General features: G+C 36.5%; 1 protein-coding gene across 23 annotated transcripts in view; it reads left to right on the top strand.

The window, feature by feature from the left end:
* The window catches only part of LOC143681536 (uncharacterized), a 499706-nt gene that overhangs the window by 457268 nt on the left and 17739 nt on the right, over positions 1 to 24699 (top strand). For 11 of the 23 annotated variants that reach the window (XR_013174711.1, XR_013174703.1, XR_013174706.1 and 8 more), the window contains 2 exons: positions 15179 to 15415; positions 16743 to 16941. The exons of 5 other annotated variants lie outside the window; for them this stretch is intronic. The gene's annotated coding sequence lies outside the window, so the exon portion shown is untranslated. Of the gene's footprint in view, positions 1 to 14756; positions 14838 to 15178; positions 15416 to 16742; positions 16942 to 24699 lie in introns of those variants that run through there. 7 more of the 23 variants (XR_013174710.1, XR_013174712.1, XR_013174716.1 and 4 more) reach the window with 2 other exon arrangements.

The raw sequence follows: 24699 nt of genomic DNA, 5'->3' as shown, positions 1-24699 counted from the left end.
AGTAGAATGTCAGCTGCTTGAGGGCAGTTCTCAGTCTTTCTATGTGTCAAATTCATCTATGGCATCTTTTAAAAATACAGATGCCATGATGCTATCACAGGCCTACAAACAGAGCTGCACTGGTGGGCTGGTTGTCTAGTGAGGATGGACCTTGTATTGTCAGCAGAGAATGTTCAATACATTTTTGTGGACGGAAAAGAGAAGGGGAGGAGAGAGGGCTTTTTAATAAAAAGGACACTATGAAGTAGCTTGATCTACATCCGTTCATCCATCCTTATAATCTGAGCACGTAAAATAACTATTTTCATCTTATGAATCATAAAGAATGCCAATCTGTAGAGCTGTCCTTACTCGTAGGCAAAATTGAGAGCCGTCTGTGGGGCGTGTTATGAAGGCAGCCGAGATAGCAAGCTTCTGCTCTGCTCTGCCAATCATGCCTGAAATTCCACCACGAGAGATGACTGTTTTACAGATTTGACCCCTATAAAAAGGCAAACACTGCTGGGAGGTATAATAAATCATTAATACCATTTTGTGAGTTTATCAGATCCCTCTTTTAGATATTTTAGTAGAGAAAAGGGTTGGAATGAGTAAAGAGTGCATACCTGTTATTGGGGGAGGCAGGGAAACTGAGAAAAGCATTAAAGATTTGATCTGTTTCACAGGAGGGTCTGAACAGAGGCCCAACCATCTGGCCAATGCAAGTTTTAGAGTTCAAAACCCCACATGTTATACCTTATGTCAGGAAAGCTAGTGGCAGTAGCTAAGATTGTGATAGCACCCAAATAATCATTCTATACTTTCCACTTATGCAGGGGCAATTAAAATCATTTATGTGATTGGCTTCAGAAAGGCAGTCAGGAAGCTGTGTCTGTACTTCCAAGCTGTCCTAATTCTGCTGTTTGAAATAGCAGGCCACCACATCTGTTGAAAAAAAAAAAATATATATATATATATATATATTTTTTTTTCTCCTGAATTTTTACAAGTTGGACTCATCACATCTCTGCTTTGCCTTAAAAAAAATAGTAAAAGCTAGAATGTATTACTGGTTTCCATCCCCAAGAGTAGGTACATGTATCATATTATGTGATCCTTGGAAAAGATCCCTTCCTCTGCAAAATCTAGCCACACTTGGATGTTTTCTTATGCTCACATGGACTGTTTTTGCCAGTTCTTGGACTCATACTTGCAGTACAGGTGGTCAAATCAAAATCAGGAATGAACACATGGCACAGATTTTTTTTTAACCTTATCATATGTACGACCAATATTAAAAGATAGCCTTCATCTCATTTGCTTTCTATACAGGCCACACACACACATGAAGCAAAAATATTCTTTGTTTGGGGTATATTTGATATGCTTAAAACTTTCATTGGGATTTTATATGGAATATTAGTTTTTTTTTGGAACTTTTAGCCAAGGGCCCTCTTTTTGGGGAAATTATCAGACCTGCATAATTTAAAGTTGGCTGTCACATCAGCAGTTGGAAGATAAAAAAAAAAAAAAAAAATGGTCTGACGTTTCCAGAGCAAATATAATGGAATACTGGCTGATAGATAAGAAGAAGTACTTTACAAGTAAATTACCTTTTCCGTCTTTGTATCATCCTCAAGTTGGAGCCTAATTCTTGCATATACAAGCTCCTCAATAAGTGTGTGTTAAATGAACAAACAAAATAAAGTGTGTTAAGGGCCAAAATGTTGACCAGTTTTTAAGTATGTGAGGATGACATTTACAGCAGCCTGACTTGTGTAAGTAATATAAAGGATTGCCTTGCAAGGCTGTTAGAAGAATAGATTGAGTAATTAGTTCGCAGGATTTGGGGAAATGAAGTCTCTGAACAGAGAGAAGGATTGATAATGATTTTTAGAATTTGCTGCAATTCTATTATTCTATGATTTATTTAAACCCATATGTGTTAGGGCCTCATTTCCTTCTTGTGTGGCTGTTTCTATTTTGTATTTTTTCATTCTTCCTGTAATGCTCTTAATCATAGAGGTTATGATGTTTTGGTATCATTTGATACATGCCCATTAAATAATGATTCCAATTTTCTTATTGGACTTGTGAAATCAATCTCACATTTTTAAGGTCATACTTTGTAAAACACTTAATGTTCTAGTATAGGAGGTATGAGTGAAAACTCAATCAGGTCAAATGTCCTGAGTTTTTATGTGAAAGTACTAGTAGGTTTCTGTATGACACAACTGTACTAGATCAGCTAAGTTGCTACAGATGTTTCCATCTCAATTGACTGAATATTTATGACAAGATAAACATTGAAGAGTCATCTCCCTCAAAGAAAACTAGTATTTAATTTCTAATTCCTTATCTATAGTTACCAATAAAAATAGTAGGCTATACACTACATGCAAAATTTAGACAATATGCAATTCAATAAACTATCTCTTTTAGCCCCTAAGATAAATGAGGCATAAAAATTAATAAGATACTTTCTTTCAAGAATTTTAGCTTCCGGTGGGGAGAATAAAATTCTTAGCAGAATGACTATGCCACCCATATGGAAAATGTTAAATGATAGAAGTTTCATTAAATATGTTACTTCAATTTAGAAGAGAGAGTGACTCAAGAAAGGAAGGTTAATAGAAAAGGTGGCATTTGAGCAGGGCCTTAGGGATGTGTAGTTTTTGGGTGTCTAGAGATGAGAAAGGCAAGCTTTAAGCAGCTACAGTGGAGAAAAGCATGGAGGTGGGGAAGTGCGATATGTGACATTGTGTTGAGTTGGGCTTAGAGTATAGGAAGGGAAGTCATTACGTAAGACCTGCAAACCGTGGTAATGAACCTAAGCAGTGTTTGTTAGCACATGGGTAAGCCAGGGAATAATTTTACTCAGGTAAATGGATAGAAATTGTATTTTCTCAAGATGAACCTGAAGTGATGGTTGAGATTGATTACAATGTTAAGGGGTTGGGGTTAGTGAGACAATCAAGGAAAATACTCTCATAATTGGGGCAAGAGATAAGATGCAGTAGGGCCCTGAAACAGGAAAAAGGAATGGGAACAATGAATAAAAGAAGGGTTTGAAAGATACCATAAAATCAGAGTCAAAGTTGACTGAGATGTCGAACCTTGGTTTAGAGAAGGTGATGTGGCAGGGATCTGAGAAAGGAAAGCAGGTTGGGCAAGGAAAGGGGTGAGTGCTGAGAGTGGGGTGTGAGTCGGGCAGCCAGGCTTAAATGTCAGTAAGTAGTTGGAAAAATTTGGAACCAAATTTTGGAAAATGATCTGTATATTGGCAGAAATAAATCTGAGCATCGTTCACAAAGAAATCTCAGTTTATATTATAAAGGGATTGAGATAACTAAGGAAAATAGCACATAATGTATATTTTATGAGATAACTAAACTTCTTCAAAGTATAAACACATGCTATTTTTGAATTATATTTATTCTCTTAAAAGAATATGTACGTTTTATGATTGGAACACATTGTGCTTTGGCAGTATTCCTATAAGAGCGAACTGGTTCTAAGAGGAAAAAAGATTTCCCATATTATCCTCCATTTTTATTTCATGCTTATTTAAGCACCGAAACGAACATTAAGCAAGGTCTTTAACAAAATATTTATGGTGCTTAATATAGTTCTGATAAACTTGTAATATTTTACAGCCAAAAACTGATAAATTTTTAAATAAACCACAATATACAATAACATTTTATTGGATCCAAGAAGCTTGCCTTTTTAATTGCATTTAAGCAATGATTATCTCTTTAGGAATAATTCTTCTTCTCCCAGGAACAATTAGCATGAAAGGAAATTCTGAGTTTTTGCACAGCCTTCTATAACTGGTATACAACAAAATTCATTGGTTTTTCCTATCAATGATAATAACCATTTGCTACATTTAATTTTCCCTGCCTTAGAATCTGCAGTTATTAATCTCATTTCTCACCCTGCTCTCATTGATATAAAGCGTTGGGAAAGCACAAGATAACAGTTCCTGTGATCTATGGGGCCTGTGCCACCAAAAGGAAAATGATTTCATGAGATTGTGAGTTCTTGAGCAATGTACCTAAAATATTGTGTAACTTGGAAGTGAACTGCTCTCTCCCTTTTTGGACAACTGTACTTTTTCAGCACTCTTTCTGCACAGTATCACCTCAAAGGACTACTCTAATTAGCCAAAGAATCTTTCCTGCCGGGTGTGACATTTTCTCAGACATGATGTCACCTTCCAAAATTTCTTGGCTCACTAAAGGAAATATGAAACATGTTGACGCTATGCTGAAGATTAATTGGGTTCTAATTTTTAATTTTGGAAATCTTTTTAGTCCTTTTGAGTGACAGCCGAGATCAAATTTGTGCATATATTGGAATAATTACCTCAGGGAATACTGTCCTTAGGGAATTTACAATCTATTAAGAGATGCATAAGATGGCTAGTAACCTACATATGGCCGAGACTTAGAGCTTGATGTCACGCTTTACCAGAAAAAGAGATTAAACTAAATGTAGGTAAAATTAAACTAAATTCTTCCATAATCTTATATTCTAAGTAATGCTTACTTAAGTTTTCAGATAATCCCAAGTTTTTGGAAGGCTTTTGAAAATTATCTGGCTTTGTGATTTATTGCTATCATTATAGCATTATTTATAATTATTAGGATTTTTTTAACCTTAATCTAAAATAGGATGTTAGAAATTTTCTATTTTTAACAAATTAATAACCATGAATTATCTAATAGCCCATTAAATATTAATGCGTATGTATTTAAATTAAATCATGCAACCTTTAATTTGAAACAAACTTCATTTTTTAAAATCTAAGTTAAATTCACAAAATAAATACAAATACATTTTTTGGCTCAGAATTAAAAGCTAATACTGCCTCAATGAATACGTAAATGCTACCTTAACAGCATAAGTATAGCATTCAGTCAGTCTAATCAATAAGAGACAAGGTAGAGAGTGCTTTAATAAATTGTTTCCCTTTCACATTTGTTGCAAAACATAGTTATATAATAATATTGGAAGTAATATATCTCTTCTTAATTAAAACAACAACTTATAAGAGTTGAAATAAATTTGATCACAGATATAGTACTGAGTATATCTAAGAATATTAAAATAAATTAGTTTGTAAAAAAGTGGAATGGTTTTAAGAAAAAGAGTGACGTCTTGAGATGCTCCACAAGAGAGTGGAGTCCAGCGTTGGAAAGTTCTAGAGAAAAACATATTTGGAAATTCAAGGTCCGTGTCAGGGAAATTTCACCAGTTAGGAGGCCTGAAAGCATCACCATGCTGGATACTGGAATCAGTCATCACAGCCTGGAACTTGCTTAGAGAACTGGTTATAGAACTTGGGCTTGAGGTGGAAGCTCTGGTGTGTCAGACTAGGCAACATGTTGGGTGCTGGCATGGCAGCAGAGTGGGTTCAATGCAGTCTAGAGGAGCTGTGAGTTCTTTAAATCTCTCTTACTATGCTCTGGGAGACAGGCGTGGATGTACAACAAAGGCCAATGGTCAAAAAGGGATACAAATGCCAGGTTCCAGGCAGATTTTTAAATCATCTTGATCAGAAATGGAGATTCCAAATGGCCTGAAAAGATCATGAGGTGAACAAATGCATGATGTCAGCAGGTATAAGGTATTAGGAATTGAACCTTATTGACTTTGACCAAGAATAATGCCTGCTTTAAAGACCATTGTATGGGCACTCAAATGGCCAAACGGAACACTTGTGCTAGGGCCTGAAGATGGTCCAGAGGCTGGGGACTCAGAACATGGAGAACCATGTCAGCCAGGGTAAGGAGCTTGGGTTCAATTCCACACTTGATGGAAAACCATTGATGGCTTTAAAACAGTTTTGCTTCAATTTGATTTGTCGTTTGACAGAGTGGAATGGTCTAGACCAATGAAGAGGCCATGGCAATGCTGCAGGTGAGACCTGATGGGGAAGAGAAGGAGAGGACAGATCTAGGATGGTCTTTGAAGGTGATGTCAGCAAGACTTGCTAAAGAAAAGGTGTGGAGTTTGAGGGAGAGAAAAAAATCCACAATGACTTCTGGTTTCTAACTTGAGCAAATGGACAGATGCTGAAGGCATGCCTCATTGCAGGTTCTGTAATTTCATTAATGCTTTAGGTCATCTGCATTGATGCTCTTGAACAGTCTTTTTGTTACTGTAGTCCTATGAAAATTTAAAGTAACAATCACTCAGCTAATACCGCCCTTTCATCTTACCACCCAACATGTGTTGTCTCAGGGATAGCCTGGACATACCTTTAAATAATCTTTGTCAAGGAATGTGTAGACATTTTGTTCCAGTGCCCTAAGTTTCTGTTGGACATTTTATACATGCTTTGTTTAAAGTATACTTTATTTTAATAGTGAAGATAGATGACATGTAACATGAGCATGTTGAAGACAGTGAGGTCTTTTTAAGGCCTGGGTGCACGGGTCTGTGTGCTGAAATAAATTCGGAACGCCTTGAAGAAAAGTTAAAAGACGCTAATGAAGAAATCTGACTCCATAATATAAACTGTACAATAAGTAAGGAGGTGAAGCATTCATGGATTGAAAAGTCATTGTATCAGGATATATAAGAAGGCTCCTTCACGTGCTGCCCTTGCAGAGTAGGCTGTGAATCTGGGAGAAATCTGGCTTTCAATTCTAAAGCTGGCATGTTTTAACCTTGAGGCCTTAGGGAAATCATTCAGCCTTCTGGAGCCTGAATTTCTTCATTTGTAAAAAGTGCATAATCATACCTACTTTGTGGAATTGCTATGACATTTAGAGGCACTTAATTTGAAGTGCCAAACATTTATTTTGCCAAAAGTAATTTCTTTTTATTAACATCATTAATAAGATTATTCATTAATTTATTATTTTGTGCACTGAACTGTTTGGGGATCCCTACCTGCTTCTGTGGATGAGGCCAGTTGCTGGGGATACAAGGATAAATGAAAACAACTCTGCCTTAGCCTAATGTTATATAAGAAACTCTAAAATTAAGGTCTGTACTAAGTGCTATTAGAACTGAAATGAACTAATTTAAAACAAAATTTGGGAATGCATCAGAGAGGATTGGAAATTCATTTGCGCCTTATTCAAAGCATAGAGAGTTGGAGAAAGGTGAGTGGTAAAGTAGGGGTCAGAAATGAACAAAATGAACATCTTTGAAATTATATCTTTCAAATACAATTTGAAAAGTAAAGGGTAAGTAGTTTAGTGTGGGTAAAATGGGGTGTGTGTGGATTGGAAAGGAGTGGGAGTAGATAATGTCTAAAAGGGAGTAAGGAGTTTGGACTTAATATGATAAGGAGAAGCAGATGAGCATCATTAAGTTTTTAAACTAAGTTTTAAACACCTAGAATACACAGATTCACTTTCATGTACAAAGTCTTGGCATCTGCCTGTTTCGATGCCTAGGTTGTATGTTTCACCTGCTTTGGCGGTGGTTAATGGCCTTTTAAAAAACAGTTGTACTTAGGTACATTTGACATGCAATAAACAGCACTGTTGGTAACTACTGACATCTGTATGAACATACGAAAACATTACAATTCATAGTTATCATCACCACCCCCAAAGTTTCCGCATATCCTTTTGTAATATTTCCCTCTCACCTTCTTATCTCCCTCCTTTGGCAAAAACTGATCTGCTTTTTGTCACTATAGATTAGTTTTCGAGAGTTTTACATAAATGTAATCATGCAATATATACTCTTTGTGTGTGCCTTCTTTCATTCAGCATCATTATTTTGAGACTCGTCTACACTGTTATGTTCATCAATAGTTAGTTCTCGTTGAGTGCTGCAGAGAATTCCATTGTCTGGGTGCCTCACAGTTTATCCATTTACCTGTTGATGGCCTATTTGACTTGTTTCCAGTTTTGGAACTGTGATGTCCACACACTTTCACTCACCAGATCTCTGTCACATGATCACACCTTATCTCCAGGGAAGATGGAAACATGTCTTCTAGCTATGTTCCCATGGAGTAAGATGAAAAGGGTTACATGGGCTGTTATCAGATTGTGTCAACATTTGTGAGGTGAGGTTAGCTTGACGCATTTGATTATCTCCTTTCTTAAAGTTTCTAGTGGGCATGTGGCATAAGGCTAGTATGTTGGAACTTGCCCAGCCAGTACCACATCAGAAGTAGGCTCTGGAAGAGAACTTTAAAACCATCTTGCACAACATAATGGCTAAGTACTTTTTTATATTGTGAGTCCATAAACCTTCCCACCTCCAAGACTCTTCCTCCCAGATTTGTAAGGCAAATTCAGAATTCGAAAGTCAATTTATTCTGTATTCTGTCAATCCTTGTTCCTTTATGATTTATTAAAAGTAAATTATGTCAATTGACAGTGTAAATCTCCTTTTATTTATTATCTGTCAATGGGATTGTGAAGGAGAATGTCCACAGGCGCACAGAATGTGAGTGTGGCCTAGAACAGCAGATCCCCTGGCTTTGTGTTACTTTAAAACCTTTATTCACATATGGGAATCACATCAACTTCAAAATAAAAATGTTCTTGAAGGCATTTTTAAAAATTAAAACTTCAACATAGTGATCAAAACCTAAACCTCGCTTTTAGAAATGTAATGTCAAAAGCACATAACCCAGTAGGGTTTATAAAAACTAGCATATCTCAGTTGTTACAGTAAAGCCTTCACTAAAAGGAGTATTATTCTAAGAATGTATTCGTATTTTCAGTTTTTGCAAGTTGAACATCTAAGCACGGGTTAGCCTCTATCTGCCTGCTCCTCAGAAATAATAGTAGCATTCAGAGATGCAATATCAATACCGTTTAATTTTCAGTGCAAAAAGCAGCAGCAGAAAGGTGTTTGAATGATAGGCTCAGAAACAGAGAAGTGTAGTTCAAATCCTAACAAAAACTCTTCTAAAATGCTTAAGTGCCTCCACATCCTTTCTCAAGAAATCGAGATACTAATTTTTGCCTTGTTCATTTTGAACGATTCAATAAACTACTTCAAGTAAATGGATACAATTAAAAATCATTTCTAGATTACATCCAGTGACATAAGAGCAATGATGAGCCCTTTCCATTAAGTTCCAGGGGTGCATTGAATATATTAACTTGCTGTCACCACCACCACGGAACAGCATGAGGCAGTGCCCATGAGAATGGAGTTGTTTACCCATCCTGTCCTAATTGGCCCCCTTAGGCTGTTGCCAACAGAACTGGCTTTCTGATTTTAATGAATAATGAAGGCACTCTGTAGCTCATGCCAATATCTGAGTGGTGTCCCAGCCTGGTCCTTGCCAGTGTAAGTAGCAGTGGTGTTTAATACTCATCAAGCACCCTCATTGAGCTCTACTCTGAAATTAACTCTGCAATCACAAACTATTCCTAACCACTTAGTGTCATGAATATTAGCAAATGTTGAAAATGACAAAATATTCAAATAAGCAACTTTAAAAGTTGCCTAATGCCTCATACTTGCCACATTTAGTGGATGTAAGACACTGCATCCAGCAATCCCCTCATAAGAGACGGTCTTATCAATAAATCAAAAGTAGGATTTTGTGGAGTGAGCAGTTGTAAAAGCTGCCTGGGTGTTCTCCCGCCTCGTCTCTCATGTACTTTATGTATAGGAAGCATTGGGAAGATGCCGCTTGTGTACTCAACACCCTGCTGTGTTGTGGCATTAAGGAGAGCTTGCAGACTTGGAAAGATGCTCCTGAAAATCAAATCTCCAACTGCTCACACTGTATTTTCTCCATGCTTTTATTCTTCAGTGCCCACAATTGATCGTCTGCTCATAAATTCTCATGAGATAAGCCAATACTCTAGCATATCATATCTTTGACTTTTTTTTTTTTTTTTTTTTACTTTAAATTACTTTTTACTCTACTCTCCTTTAGCAAACCATTTTCATGCTAAAACCTAGGTCTTGTCATCACCTGGAACATTTGAACTTCAGAAACCTTGAATTTTCTAACAACAATAGCCTTATCTCTCTACTTTCTCATTTCTTCCCTACTCTAAATCTATCTGTGATGGTTAGATTTATGTGTCAAGTTGGCCAGGTAACGGTGCCCAGTTGTTTGTGAAACCAGCACTGGCCTAATCATTACTGTGAGGACATTTCATGGACTTAAATCATCAGTAAATTGATTGCCTCTAAGACATGTTACATGTACAGTTTAAGGACAGTGTCTCCAGAAATGAGAGACATTTAATCCAATCAGCTAAAGGTTTTAAAAGGAGAAGTCAGAAGAAAGTATCCCTCTCTCCATTTCACCCTGCCAGCCTCTCCTGGGGAATTCATCAAAGACTTTCATCAGAGTTGCCAGCTTGTGGCCTGCCCTGTAGAGTTTGGACTTGTGCATCCCCACCTTTGCTTGAGAGACTTTTATAAAATCTCATATTTACAGTTATCTCCTGTTGACTCTGTTCCCCTAGAGAACCCTGACTAGTAAATATATTACCCTTTGGTCTCAAGATTTCTGGTCCTTTAAATCATTCTTGGAGTCCCAGTCACTATTCTCTTCCAGGTCCCTTTCAATTCCCCATTTCACTTTGGTGCCATACAAGATAATTTCAATTGCACACTAATTAGAATAGCAATTTTCTTATCTCCTTTTTTTTATTTGTTAAAATATACACTAAAATCATCCCAAATGTCCTCCTCTCTTCCTTGTTCCTAATCTTGCTTCTGGACTGCTTAGTATTGGTTGAAATCGTTTCCTGGAGACAGTTGAGCCTAAGTGTCCTTACTTGAAAAGCGGATTATAACCACACAGGATACTGCTACACTGCTCTGAGAATGGCTAAATAGAAAAACATGTAACGCCAAATGTTGTAAGGATCGGGAGCAACTAAAACTCTCATATCTTGCTGGTGGTAGTGTAAAATGGTACAACCACTTTTGAAAAGTGGCACCTTTTTGAAAAGTTAAATAATCACCTACTTTATGATTCAGTAGTTCCACTCCTAGGTATCTACGTAAGAAAAATGAAAACGTATGGAAATAAGAAGACTGGTACACAAATGTTCATAGCAGCTTTATTCGTAATAGTAAAAAATTAGCAACAACCAACAAACTAATGGATAAGCATTGTATATCAGTGCAATGGAATCCTCCTTTGCAATAGAAAGACACAACCAACTATTACCATTGTGGGTAAATCTCAAAGATATTTTGCTGAGCCAAAGAAGCCAGACATAAAAGAGAACATGTTGCATAATTTCATTTTTATAGAATTCTAGAAAAAGTTAAACCGCAATATGAGAAAAGGCATTAGAACAGTGGTTTACTCTACAGTGGGGCAGGGAGGAGGAAGGAAATTTCTGGGGTTACAGAAATTTCTGCCACCTGTTTGGTTCTTTTATATAGAGACAGGCATTTGTCAAAATTCTTCAAATTGTATAGTTTGGATCTGTTCAGTTCATGATACATTTTTCCCATCAATTTCTTCAGTTTAACATTTTAATGTCTTTTTAAATCTTTCCAAGTTTACTCTGTTCCCAGGGATTTTCCAGTTGTTCAAGTAACTGGGACCCTTTGATTTTGCCCCATTTATACCATCTTTAGAATTTATACCATCTGTTTGTAAATATGCTTGGCTTCTCTCTTTCCTTAAAATTATTATCACTTGACCTTGCCTTCTTTTCAATATTTCATTTTTATTCACATGTACTCAAATTTTTGAAATAATTTCAGTCACCTTAACTTCCATCTTCCAGTCACACTATAACCTATGGCACTTGAACTGTGGCTCTGACATTCTATTGTTCTTAATATTACTAAAAATCTGCCAATTTGTAAGTTTTACATTATTTTCCTAATTCTCTATCTTGCCCATTCATATACATTAAAAACATTGACTATACTCTTTCTTCTGTAAATTCTTATCTTCCTTGTGTTTTGGAATATTATGTTCCCCAGTTGCTTTTCCATCTTGAATATCTATGTTCTAGAACCTTTATTTTAAGACTTAAAATATTGTGTTTCCTCAGATTCTGCCCTTGGTTCTCTTCACTGCCTGCCTTAAATTCTTCCATAGATTAAAAAGTATTTCCATGCTATTAATTAACAAGTACTGGCTTACCTGGTGACTTTTTCCCTGAGATCCAGATTGCAATGTTTTGATGCACATTTATATACCTTGTGGCCCCCCCAAAAACCTCAAATTCAAAACCAGAGCTCCTTGTCTTAATAGTCAGAGAATTTCTCATGTCTGTACCATTTCCTTTCTTGCCAGTGACCTTACAGATTCCAAAAGTAAAAATCCAACCAAACCAAACCAAAACAAAAAATAAAAGTTTGCAAGTCTCTCTCTTTTACCATATTCCCGAACCCCCTATCAGTTACTTTTAATACTAGCAGGAAAGTATTATTAGAAATTAGACTTTGTTGTCTTCCATCCTTGATTCTTTTCTTTCAGGCCCACTTATTCTCTCAGCTAATCTACTATAAATTTCTCCTAGTTCCTCTTACCATGTCTATTCTTTTTCCTGCCCAGGCTACGTTTTCTAGTATCAACAGAGTTATCTCAATTATAAATCTTGTCATGGTGATTTCCTACCAAAATCTTTTAATGGTCACTCTCCACTGCCTGATAAAATCCCAGTTACTTAACATGTCAAATACGGATTTCATAATCTGGTCCCAAGCTGCATGTGACAGACCTTATTTATTGTCCACCCCAAGTCTTTCCTCCTCTTTCTTGTCTCCATAACTCAATTTTTAATGAGATGACTGGAAGAGACCCCTTTATCTCAGGGAAGCAGAGGCTGAGCCATTTGCTTGCAGGTGATTCTTTTCTGTTTTGTAATAGATATGGAAAAATCTCATGGGGATTTATGGCACGCTTTTATTCTCTGTCCAGAGCCACCCTGGCTTTCTTTCAGCTTTTGAAAGCAATGGTTTGAGGTCATGATGCTTGATGGTTCTGTCAACACTTTGCAACCACAAGGGAAAAACCAAGGAAATAACTAACATTCAAAACTATAACGCAGCAGAATTACCAAATTATACCGGTAGCATACTAACTCTAAGATAATTCTTATGTAAGAAAAGTATCCCTTATTTCTTAACTTCCAGTAGTCATATGTCTTAGCAAAGGTGAACCCCCACGCCCCCGCCACCACCAGTCCTTCCATGATCAAGTCACACCAAAGTTTCATTGTTTCTAGGTACAGTTTTGCTCAAACTCTGTTCGGAATGTGCTTATTTTAATCTCTTATCCTGGAAGGCCTGCCTCGTGGCTTCCTTCTTTCCTCATCCTCTAAGATATGCTTCACCATTGCTTCCTCAATGAGGCCTTTTAACAGGATTAGTTGCAGATTTCCTCCACATTTCCATATCTCTGGATATAAATCTTGATTTTTGCATGTATCTCCCCCTCTTTTTTTAGAGCAGTAGGTAGAAAATTTATTGAGTACACATGCAGAGAAGGAGCATGCAGGCACTCCTGCAGGAGGATAGAGTAAGAGGCCCCCATTATTGTGACCATCTGCTTTCACTGCTTTGCTTCACTTACTTCCCTCCTCCTTCCTTGCTCAAGGTCTGTCCTCCCATCCTCCCTTCTCTCCAGGGGGGTAGATAGTGTATTTGGGTGGGTCAGTGGTTTCATCCTTCTGTGTGGATGACTCACTCAGGTGAGGGTCATTTGGTTCCAGGTGGCTTGGCTGCTGCCAGGTGTTTCCTGTAAGTGGGTAGCCTCCAGATAGGGTTTCTGTGCTGGACACAGGCCCTCCTGACTTTGATTAACTTGTTCAAGGGTTCTTTCACAGTTTTTTTTTTCCTCTCCCCTTTCTCCCTGATCCGACCTGCCTCAAATTCCCCCTCAGAGAGTTCTCACCCCTTAATCTTAAGGGGTGCTGAGGAAGTAGGGTCGTCTGCTGTAGCTTCTGGCTTGTTATGGGGTACAGGCTCTGCCTGATGGGGAGTAGAACTTTCTGGCTTGCTTATTTAAGAGGTATCCCCCCTTCTTATTGTCCTTTATTACTTATGTGCTTGTCTACTCTGTAGAAATTTATTGTGTTCAGCATGGACCGTAGCTTATTCCTTTCTGTATGTACTTGAAAGAGAGATGAATAAATATTTGTGGAACGAAACAGAGAGGGGGGTCAATAGTGAATGAGGCCCTACCTGTATGTGTGTGGATTTTTCTACCAGAGTATTCACTGATCCTGCAGAGTATGACTGGGTGCTGTTTGTCCAGGGCAGCAGTAAATATGTTTTTGGTCATGTTGCTTGGTTTGATGGCCTTATACAACTTTATAATTACCATGACTGTTATTCGATTCAAATTGTAGTTTCATTACAAAGTTTAAAAGCATTAATTTCATGTATATAAATTTGTACACTTTATCTTTTACTTTATATTTGATTTTTTACAGATGTAGAAGTTATTGATGTTGTCAAAAATCTATATGCCAGGCACACATTTCAGTTCTGGATGAACAAAAACAAAATTGTCTGCCTTCATTAATTTTATATTCTAATAAAAATTATATCTGATATATATATATATGTATTTACAATTAAACTGTTGCTAATATATAGGAGTATGTCACAAATGCTATCGTAGTTTTCTTCTTTATGACACATTCAATGCAAGGACATTTACTCTCAAGATGGAAAACTCTAAAGGACTGCCTGGCGTAAAATACACTAAAGTAATTCTATAAGTATAGAAATTTTGAAATAAAGCATACCAATATTTTATAGAGACTCAAAATACCTAAAATAAAATTGTTTTATAAAGAACTCTGATGTAGCAGAGGAAACAGAATGTATGTCTTCTCCAGAATAAAACAACACAGCTGGAGAGATGACTCAAGGATCCCCCTTCTCCCACCACTGTCAACAGATTACTATGATTTTATAAGGTAAATTATTTCTGGAAATTATAACATATTTTTGAGCATATTGTGGTAAAAATACATGGTGTGTGGGACATGGTGGGTTTTTCAATATGTCTTTGTTTCTTCCCATATTCAACGCATGACATACATTCCTATTATTCCACCTTTACTTAAAATGTTGGCGTCTTCTTTCAAGTCTCTCCCTACTAACCATATCTCCCTGCCAATTGTATCTACTTTCAAAGACCTACCCATTCTTTTAAACAACAGCAAAAGGTCAAATCCCTCCCTAAATCACGTTTTCACTCCAGCAGGAAATGCTATTTCTTCTATCAAATAACCACAGTGTGTTATACCATTTGCAGACATTCATATGTTTCCTGATGAAATGGGACCTGACCATGACCCTCTACCACATCATGCTCTTGAAAATATCTTGTTCTGGAGAACTTAACTCATTCGATAATAAGGGACAAGGAGAAAAGAATCGACAAGTGAGTTATACAAAAAAAGTACAAGAAAAAAGAAGGAACTGCTTCTATAAAGCAGATCTCAAAGCAAGACTCAAAGAAATCATGGCAAGACAAAGGAAAAGATGAAATGTAAGTTGGCGGTATTCGCATCATATGTTGAATAGCAAAATAATTGGGAATGAGGACCACACTGGTATCAGAAAACTGCAGAATTCATGTGCTGCAAACATAAGAAAGAACTAGGAGGACAAGATCAAGAAAAGAATATACTAGCAAACACTTACTTAATGCTTGCTATGTACCCAGAACTCTTCTAAGCATCTTACATATATTATCATGCAACCATAAGGTAGATAGGTACTATCATTAAACATATTTACAGAAGATGCAAATAACACAGTTAAATAACTTATTAAAATAACAAAACTAAGAATCTAATTCAGGTAGCCTGAATTCAGAGTCTGTACTTTTAATTATTATGCTATCTTCTCAATGAATGATACAGATTTGAACAAAGATTTGTGAATAATGTTATATAGAGAAGAAAAAATATTAAGTATTTTTTCAGTCAAGGAAAATACAGCATGCACATAGTTTGCCTTTCTAAGGCAAAAAAAAAGAAAGAATTAATTTTTCAAGAAAAATTTCCAAAAAATAAAAGATGACTCTACAGATTGCAAGCATATGTTATGTATGAAGAAACATTGAAATAATATTCACATATGAGCTATGTCTCAATAAAATTTATGGACATTATGCCATATTATATTTCTGTCTTTAGATAAAAAGATAAATCTTTTACAAAGATAGAAAGATAAGTCACTTATAAAGAGGAAAAATCATGCTAAAGCATTCTCCACTAAAATATTTACTGATAGAAAATAGTGGATTGCCATGCCGGAGACCTCGGTTTGATTCCTGGTAGCTGCCCATGTGAAAAAAAAAAGATAGTACTTTGTCTGTAAAGCCCACACATACATACATGCATACATACATACAATTTTCTTCTAAGCCAAACAGATAAATGTTTTTTACTTTAAGCAAGAATATAGGGAATATATTTCCTGTGGACCTTTTCAAACAAATATTAGAGGGCACATTTTAACTAATCAAGAAATATATAGGGAAACTGGGGAAAAGTGTGGAACAAGCCTTTTCTGTAAACTATGGACTATGTCATAGTTTTTTGAATGCATTCACCCCTAAAACTTTATCTAGGATTTACAGAATACTTTTAAAGATAAAAACTTTTTTAGCAAACACTGTCGTTTACCAGAATCAACTGTCCTCTTCTGTTGAGCATTTAGGATTATACATTCATGCGCCAACTAGAGTTGCCCATATGCCTTGCTTTGCTCAACGCTTTGTGAGTAGAAATGAAATATATGTATATATCACTTCCAGAGGGAAACCTTTAGCAACTGGTGCTAAAAATTTTCCTTCTGTTACCTTTCAGATGGTTAATGCCAGTGTTCTTGATGGTAGAAGCTTCTAACAATCCAGGAGTTCAGTGAGAACGTATGGACAGATTCTCTCACCAACAAACAATGCATGTGTAATGTGTAGCTTAGAAATCTTAGAATTGTTGGCCAGAAATTGTTTTAGTCACTATGTGTGTGAATGTGTGTGTTGTATAAATAAAATAACTAAGACAACATGGCAAAATGAGCAGAGAATCTTGGATTTATAGATCTTTACCCCAATTTTTACTCTTTTACAGATGTCTCACTTCACAATTAGCCTTTATTTTCCTTTCATTTTTGGAATTGTCTTAATAGAATCTTTGCAATGCATTTAACTTAGCTTTTGTGGAAATGTCTCTTTCATGCTCATAGTCAATCAATTTATATAATAATTAAATTACATTATTACACTAACAAATACAGCTTGTGCTAGTAACAAAGACAACTGGCTCTCAGTAGGAGGACAGTCGGGGGGGGGGAGCACACCAGAGCACACGTATTATTTGCAAATTATCAACAGGCAGATGATACCTGTAAGTTTTATAAAGCAAAGGGGGAGTTTCAGTGGATTAGTTAAATGAAAGTTGGTTGAGAGATTCCATTATAAATAGTTACTCAAAAATGATATAGGTAGTTATTTTACAGTTGTAGATATATTTTGTGTACATACACACATATATGCACATATCATAGATGCATATATATGTACATATATCTACATTAGTTTATGTGTATTTTTGTGCTGTGTGTGTACACACACATAAGAATCTAGTCTGTTAATAGTTGTTATTGCTCAAAGTGGCATTAGGAAACCATAGAGAAATGACAAATAATAGCTTTTGCTTTTAAAAACAGTGATTTATCCCAAAATATTACTTTCAAAATATAAAATTTTTTAAAGCAACAATAAAAATTCATGGAAATTGTGTCATTCAGTTTCTGAGTATCTTCTGAAAACTCAAGCTGTCATCAGAACAGTGTTTTTCTTGTTTAATATTGAGGCTGAGTACTTTCTATGCAGTAAGAAAAGTGTAGCATATTCTGGTCAAAAGAGATGCTTAATGAATGCATATTGATTTCTCTTTTAAAAATAGGAGCATTGATTGAAGAAGAACTAAGCAAAAGAATTTCAGGAATAATTTCCAGAATTTATTCCTGGATTATTTTATTTTTAATAAATGTGCTTTCTTATTTGTTTGTTTTTTATTGCCTGTCATGCCCTTTCTTAACCTTGTTTCCAACTGGTCTGGTGTCTTAGAATGAGGAAAGGGTAGAAATCAGAGACCTGGAATTCCAGTAGAAACCAGTCCTTTCACCTCCAAGGGTTGCAATTTGTTTTCAGCAGTAAATAGTTGAACTGCATTATGCAGTCAATTGTATTTAGTGAGGAAATTCATAGTTGAATTCAAATCAATTAAGATTTATTCTCTGCCTAAGTTAGGTCTTGGTTTTTGAAGGAAAACTTCTTTCTTTTTCTTCTATGATTATTCTGCTTGAAATTGTCATCAGAGGCAATTTTATGTTTGTAACATTACTCTATGTTTTACCATGTAAGGATATTAGTTATAGTAATTAAATACATTCAGGAAGAGGTTTTATTTAATTTGGAAATTGCATTCTCTTATTGTTGTATTTCTGTGTGTTTTCCCCCTAATTTTTGTCTCAATACATTTTATGTGAAATGTTTTACATAGAACTAATTACTTTTAATAAATTTCTAATCCTGTGTCAGCCCCACACTGGGTACTTAAGCAAGAAGTTTTAATGTTCTCCAAAAAATAAATGTATCTAATCTAACTTTTTCTCATTAAGACAGAGTAAAAAAACCTAAATGATCATAAAGATCCATAGAAAACCATTTATATAAATTCTTTGTGCAAGTGCTTGTTTTATATACGTTTGGGCAGATTGTTTAAGAGACTTTGTTCTTTCCTCTGGGCCTCTGGAGTAGCCAAGATTCTTTTCTTCATTTATCAGTATTTGAATCTGACATTTGGAGGTTGAGCATTTACAGAGAAATACCCATGACCTAGATTTCACTTCCCTCCTCTGACAATTAAGCCAGGATTTAAAAAAAAAAAAATAGAAAAAAAAATAGAAAGGAAAAGTGTAGTAGTTAGTATTAAATCAAGTTTAATCTGATGGACTTAGAAGGATGGTTTCAATAAGGTAAAGGTCAGAGAATGCATATAATTCTCTTCCTACCTTTTTAAAAAATGGTCTGAACTTTTCAATCTGCAGAAACATTTTAGGGCATTTTTATTTATTTCATTTGCTTTTATTTTTACCAAATTGTGGGTAGACTTTTAATTTGTGTATGTTGATAAAATAAAGCTACTTGTGATTGTTTCTTTTTCTTTCCAACTCCATTTTCAGAAGGCTTTACTATGTCATGGTTTCTATGAATAAGATTTTTGTGTGAGTGGATGTGATATAGTACACTCCATATTGGGTTTCTGAATGCCTGAGCTCAAGGGCTGTCTCTACCATGCATTTGCAATGTAAACTTAGGCCAATTATTTAACCTTTGAGATTTAGGTTTTTAATTTGAAAAACTGACATTATGGCATAACTCCTGGTTTGATTTTTTAAGAAAAAGAGAACAAATATATGTATATATATTTACACATACATAAATATACACGCACAAATATGTCAATGCAGTATTAAATGCAAAGACAAGATATTATTATACTATTTTAGAGTTAAAATACCTGCAGTTCTAAAAACACAATGGACCCCAATAAAAATAATCTTTTCTGCAAAAGTATCCTTCCTTTCAAGACAACTCAGAGGTGAGTCTTCTTCATTGTACACTGGCTGAATATAGGAATTTGTCACTTGGCCTTTTTCTGACACTAGAGTAGCCAAAGATTTTCCACCCTAACTCTCCCAAACCTGTGACTGTTTTACATTCTATGGCAAAAGAGACTTTGCAGATGTAACTGAGATTGTGGACCTTAAATTAGGAAGACTATCCTGGATTACTTGGGTGGGTCCAACTCTTAAGAGAAGAGAACTTGCTTTAGCTGGATGCAGAGAGATGTGGCTAAAGGAGAAGTCATGGAGAACCTAAGAGAAGCATTCAACACTTCCCTGCTTGTTCTGAGAGGTAAAGTCCCACATAGGTGGTCTGACAAGAAGCCTTTAGGACTTAAGGGTGGCTCCCAGCTGACAGCCAGTAAGGGAACTGGGCGTTCCATCCTGCAACCACAAGACACGTGATTCTACCAATACCATGATTCAGCTTGAAAAGGAATTCTTCCCAGAGTCCTCAGATAAGAGCCCAGCCAGCTAACACCTGAGTTTGGATTCATGTGACCTGGAACAGAGAAACCAGGTGGTCAGCCTAGATTTCTGACCCCCAGAAGTGTATGATAATACCTTTGAGTTGCTTTATGCCCTGAAGTTGAGGTAATTGTTTACAGCAGCAAAGCAAACCGAATACAGACACAGAGCCTAACTGATCCAGGGTCAGCAATAAGGCATGTCCTGCCCCAATGTCAGGAGGTTCTAAAGCACATTAACCGATTCACCCGCTGACAACCAACAGACAACAGATAACCTAAAAAGGACTATTCATAGAGCACTCAAATACAATGAAAACTTTAAGAGAAATACTGTTCTGCTGCAGAGCTGAGGCCAGATGACTAACATGAAAAATTGGGGATCATCACAGAGGAACTCAAATCCTCCTTTTTTTGGTCTTAGTACTTTTCTAAATAAAGCTGCAGCCTAAATTCCAGAGAGATTTTAAAACAGCCTCTTACTGACTGAATCAATCTTCACAGTCTCCCCCTGTTTTTGTAAATGATGTATTGGACTTCTCTGCAGGGCCAGATGTTGATGTAGACTTTTATTTGCTGGACAGGAGATTATAGAGAACTCTCAATATAAAAGTGTCCACTCTGGATTTCATTAGGGAACAAATGAGCTATGGCCATTCCTGGGGTTTAAACAGGGACCTAGGCTCAAAGCACAGCTGTTTCCTCATCTTCTCCAGTTAAGAAGAAAAAAAAAAAGAAACCCAAAAATAAAAAAAAACAGCGTTGTTTGAAATTGACCAGGTCTCCTGTCTACCCCCTACTGGTCCTTGGGCTGCCCTTTGATTTCAGCTGGTCCCCAGCTGTCCCCACATCCTGCCTCCTTCACCCCTTTCCTGCCTCCCTCCCAGCCTATGTCCCTGTGACTTCTTGCTCAGGAGGGATGAGAACCAAGACAGCCTGGGTAGCTCATCCATCAGTTTTAATCACTGTTAATGCATCTTTGTTCTCTTCTGGTAAGGACCCAAGTGTTCCAATTGTAGAGTGGATTAAATTTTGTGAACACATTTTGCCTGATTTGCAACTTGTTTTCCTGTTCCTCACAGTACATTCAGTCAAATTTTCATTTTTAGGGTTGTCAGAGACATTTTTGGCTTGCTTATGTACAGCTGTGAATCACTGCATGGGAAGGACTCCGAGCTTTTGTTCCTACCTCAGCATTTATCAAACTGCCCCTGCTCTGTGTAATATGCAAAGGTATTATACAAAGAAGCACTTTAGTTTCACTGATTCTAAATTTATTGCCTTTTTAATTTTATGGCATTTTTGCCCAATGTATTATGCACCATTTCAGTTTTGGCAGCCTAAATGTCTACAGGACACACGTCCAAAAATCCAGTCTTGGTAGTAATCAATAAATACGAGCATTTTGCCAGTCATTGGTGCCTGCATTTTAGTCTGTCTCAGCAACATAATTCTAAAAACAAGACAGGACGAGTGAAAACCCTTAAGAAATGCAAGGCCTGTAAGTGGTATTATCAGCCCATTTAACTCTCTGTTAAAAACTTTTTTAAAAAGAAAATCTTTCAAAAATGTCTTTTCTTTATTAACAGTACTTTCCTACATGAAGTGGGCATATCCTTTCTTATACTTACATTAAAAGTTTGTACCAAGTCATTTAGTGATAGATGTGATGAACAAACATCAGGACTGAAGTATTTGACTACAATTAGCTGTACCAAAGCATGACTTTGGTGTTTCCCAAGATCCTCAGTGCATTTTAGCAGAATTTCCTTTCCTATGTCTCCTTTCTTTTACTCACTTTGTTCGTCTCTTGAAAACTAGTATAGGGCTTCTCAAATCTTAACTTGCGTGTGAATCTGTTGGGGATGTTGCTAAAAATCCAATTCTGATTCAAAAGGTCTAGGGTAAAGCCTGAGTGCCTGTGCCCCTTACACGCTCTGCTCTGGGACTACACTTGGTTTAGTAAGGCTCAAACACATGGGCTAAGAGCACTGAGTGTAGACACAGGTCGGATATGGTTCAACCTTCTGGTTGAGAAGGTTTTCTCAAATTACTGCCAGGGTAATCTTGGGCAAGTTATTTATTCTTTCTCACTTTTAGTTTCCTCATCTATAATGTTATATAGCTAATAATTTTGCAGTTAATGTAACATGAAATACTATATGTAAAACATTTAGCATAGTGTCTAGTCCTTAGGAAATACTCTATAATGGCCAATTACTATTATTTCTGTTTTTTTTCATATCTCTCCTTTACCCATTCCCATTTAAGCTTTTTATCCATTTATTCAAGACCCCATTTAGGTAGGAAATAAGCTCCCAGGCTTGTGACGGAGGAATTGTTGTTACAGCAAGAGGAACATTGACAGTGACTACTGATGGGGAATTTTAGGACCACAGGTGTCTAGCCAATGTGAACAGCTTTACATGCAGGGATGTGCCTGAGGATGGAAGGAAGGGCTGGTGGGTCATTAGGGAAGGTGGTATGAATAGGTGACGTCCCATCTGATAATGGTGGGAAGAAAGACTTAAGTCCAGAGATACCTGTGTTCTAGGTTGCCTTTAAAAAAATGTTTTTTTTATCAATTTTTTAAAAAATATATAACAAAAACATTCTTAACAAATCATTCAGTTCTACATATATAATCAGTAATTCACAATGTCATCACTTAGTTGCATATTCATATTCATGATCATTTCTTAGAACATTTGCATCAATTTAGAAAAAGAAATAAAAAGACAGCAGAAAAAAATCATACATACCATACCCCTTACTCCTCCCTTTCATTGATCACTAGCATTTCAAACTGCTAAATTTATCTTAACCTTTGTTCCCCCTATTATTTATTTTTATTCTGTATGCTTTACCCATTTGTTGATAAGGTACATAAAAGGAGCATCAGACACAAAATTTTCACAGCAACACAGTCACATTGTGAAAGCTTTATCATTACATAATCATCTTTAAGAAACTTGGCTACTGGAACACAGCTCTACATTTTCAGGCAGTTCCCTCCAGCCTCTCCATTACATCTTGACTAACAAGGTGATATCTATTTAATACATAAGAATAACCCCCAGGATAACCTCTCAACTCTGTTTGGAATCTCTCAGCCATTGACACTTTATTTTGTCTCATTTCACATTTCCCCCTTCTGGTTGAGAAGGTTTTCTCAATCCCTTGATGCTGAGTCTCAGCTCATTCTAGGATATCTGTCCCACGTTGCCAGGAAGAGCCACACCCCTGGGAGTCATGTCCCACATAGACAGGGGAGGGCAGTGAGTTTTCTTGTTGTGCTGGCTGGAGAGGGAGGCCACATCTGAGCAACAAAAGAGGTTCTCTTGGGAGTGACTCTGAGGCCTAATTTTAAGTAGGCTTGACCTATCCTTTGTGGGGTTAAGTTTCATATGAACAAACCCCAAGATTGGGGGCTCAGCCTATTGCTTTGGTTGTTCCCACTGCTTGTGAGAATATCAAGAATTCTCCACTTGGGGAAGTTGAATTTTCCCCCTTTCTCACCATTTCCCCAAGGAGACTTTGCAAATACCTTTTTACTCATTGTTCAAAGCACTCTGGGATTTATTGGGCCATCACTCTGGACAAACATACAAAATCATATGCCCTACTCAAGGTTCTATGTACTTATGGTGTTCAATTAAGTTGTCCACATAAGTTAAATTAGAAACTGCACTAGTAAAAATATAAATTTTGTGCCAAGTGAACATTTTTTTTTTGCTTTAGTCTCACACATAAGTTAAAGTTTTAAAATATTAATTACCATCTATTTTCAACACCCTGCAGTAATGACATTCCTTTGTTCTTCCTCATGCAAAAACATCTAGATTGCCTTTTAAGAGCAGGTGTGTTCCAGTGCAGATGCTTCAATTAGGGTCAGTTCAGAGACAGATCAGAGACAGATCAGAGACAGGGAGAGGACTGGTATAGTCATTATTCTTTGAATATTGACTTTATGGGTAAGCTACTGACTACCCCAAGATACATAAGTTAATGTATATGTTTGTATGCTGTCTATAATTTGTTATGTTTTTTCATATGTTGTATCTTGTTTCATCCTTAACAGCTCCCCTGTGGGAGAAGAACTGTCATTTCCTTTTATAGGCAAAGATAATGAGTCTCAGAGAGACCTAGGGAGCTTTCCAGTAAGTGGCAAAGCCAACCACGGCCACATCTTCTGACTCCCAGTCTAGTAAGTTTTCACTGTCCCACCCTCCAACCTTAGAGAACTTGAAATGTCTCTGAAACATAATTTGGATGCTCAAAGTTCACATTAGACAAGATTGCAGTGGAAAATTCTTCATGAATGTGTCCATGTGAAGCAAATTTGTTTGTTCCTACCTCTCTCTATTTAGTTTTTCAAAATAGGAGGGAAAATGCAAGAAGGAAAGGAACAGAGCTGAATGTCAGTGAGTATTATGGTCAAGTTGGTGATGACAAGGAGTACCATTGCAGAAGACAGAAATCCCTGGATTATCAAAACACTTTTTCTTTTTTTTAATGGAGGAGTATAGAAAGAGGAATTGACAGCAAGGAAAACAACAGAAAGGAAAGGGAAGTCTGATTCATTACAATGAAAATGTCTTTCATTTTCTTCCTGTATTTACCAAATTTGTTTCTTATCATTGCCTCATAGAAAAAGGGAATT

The sequence above is a fragment of the Tamandua tetradactyla genome, chromosome 4 (genome assembly GCF_023851605.1).
Source record: "Tamandua tetradactyla isolate mTamTet1 chromosome 4, mTamTet1.pri, whole genome shotgun sequence".
Taxonomy (NCBI): Eukaryota; Metazoa; Chordata; class Mammalia; order Pilosa; family Myrmecophagidae; genus Tamandua; species Tamandua tetradactyla.
Note: the sequence above shows the minus strand (reverse complement) of the source record. Positions and strands in the feature narration are given on the sequence as shown.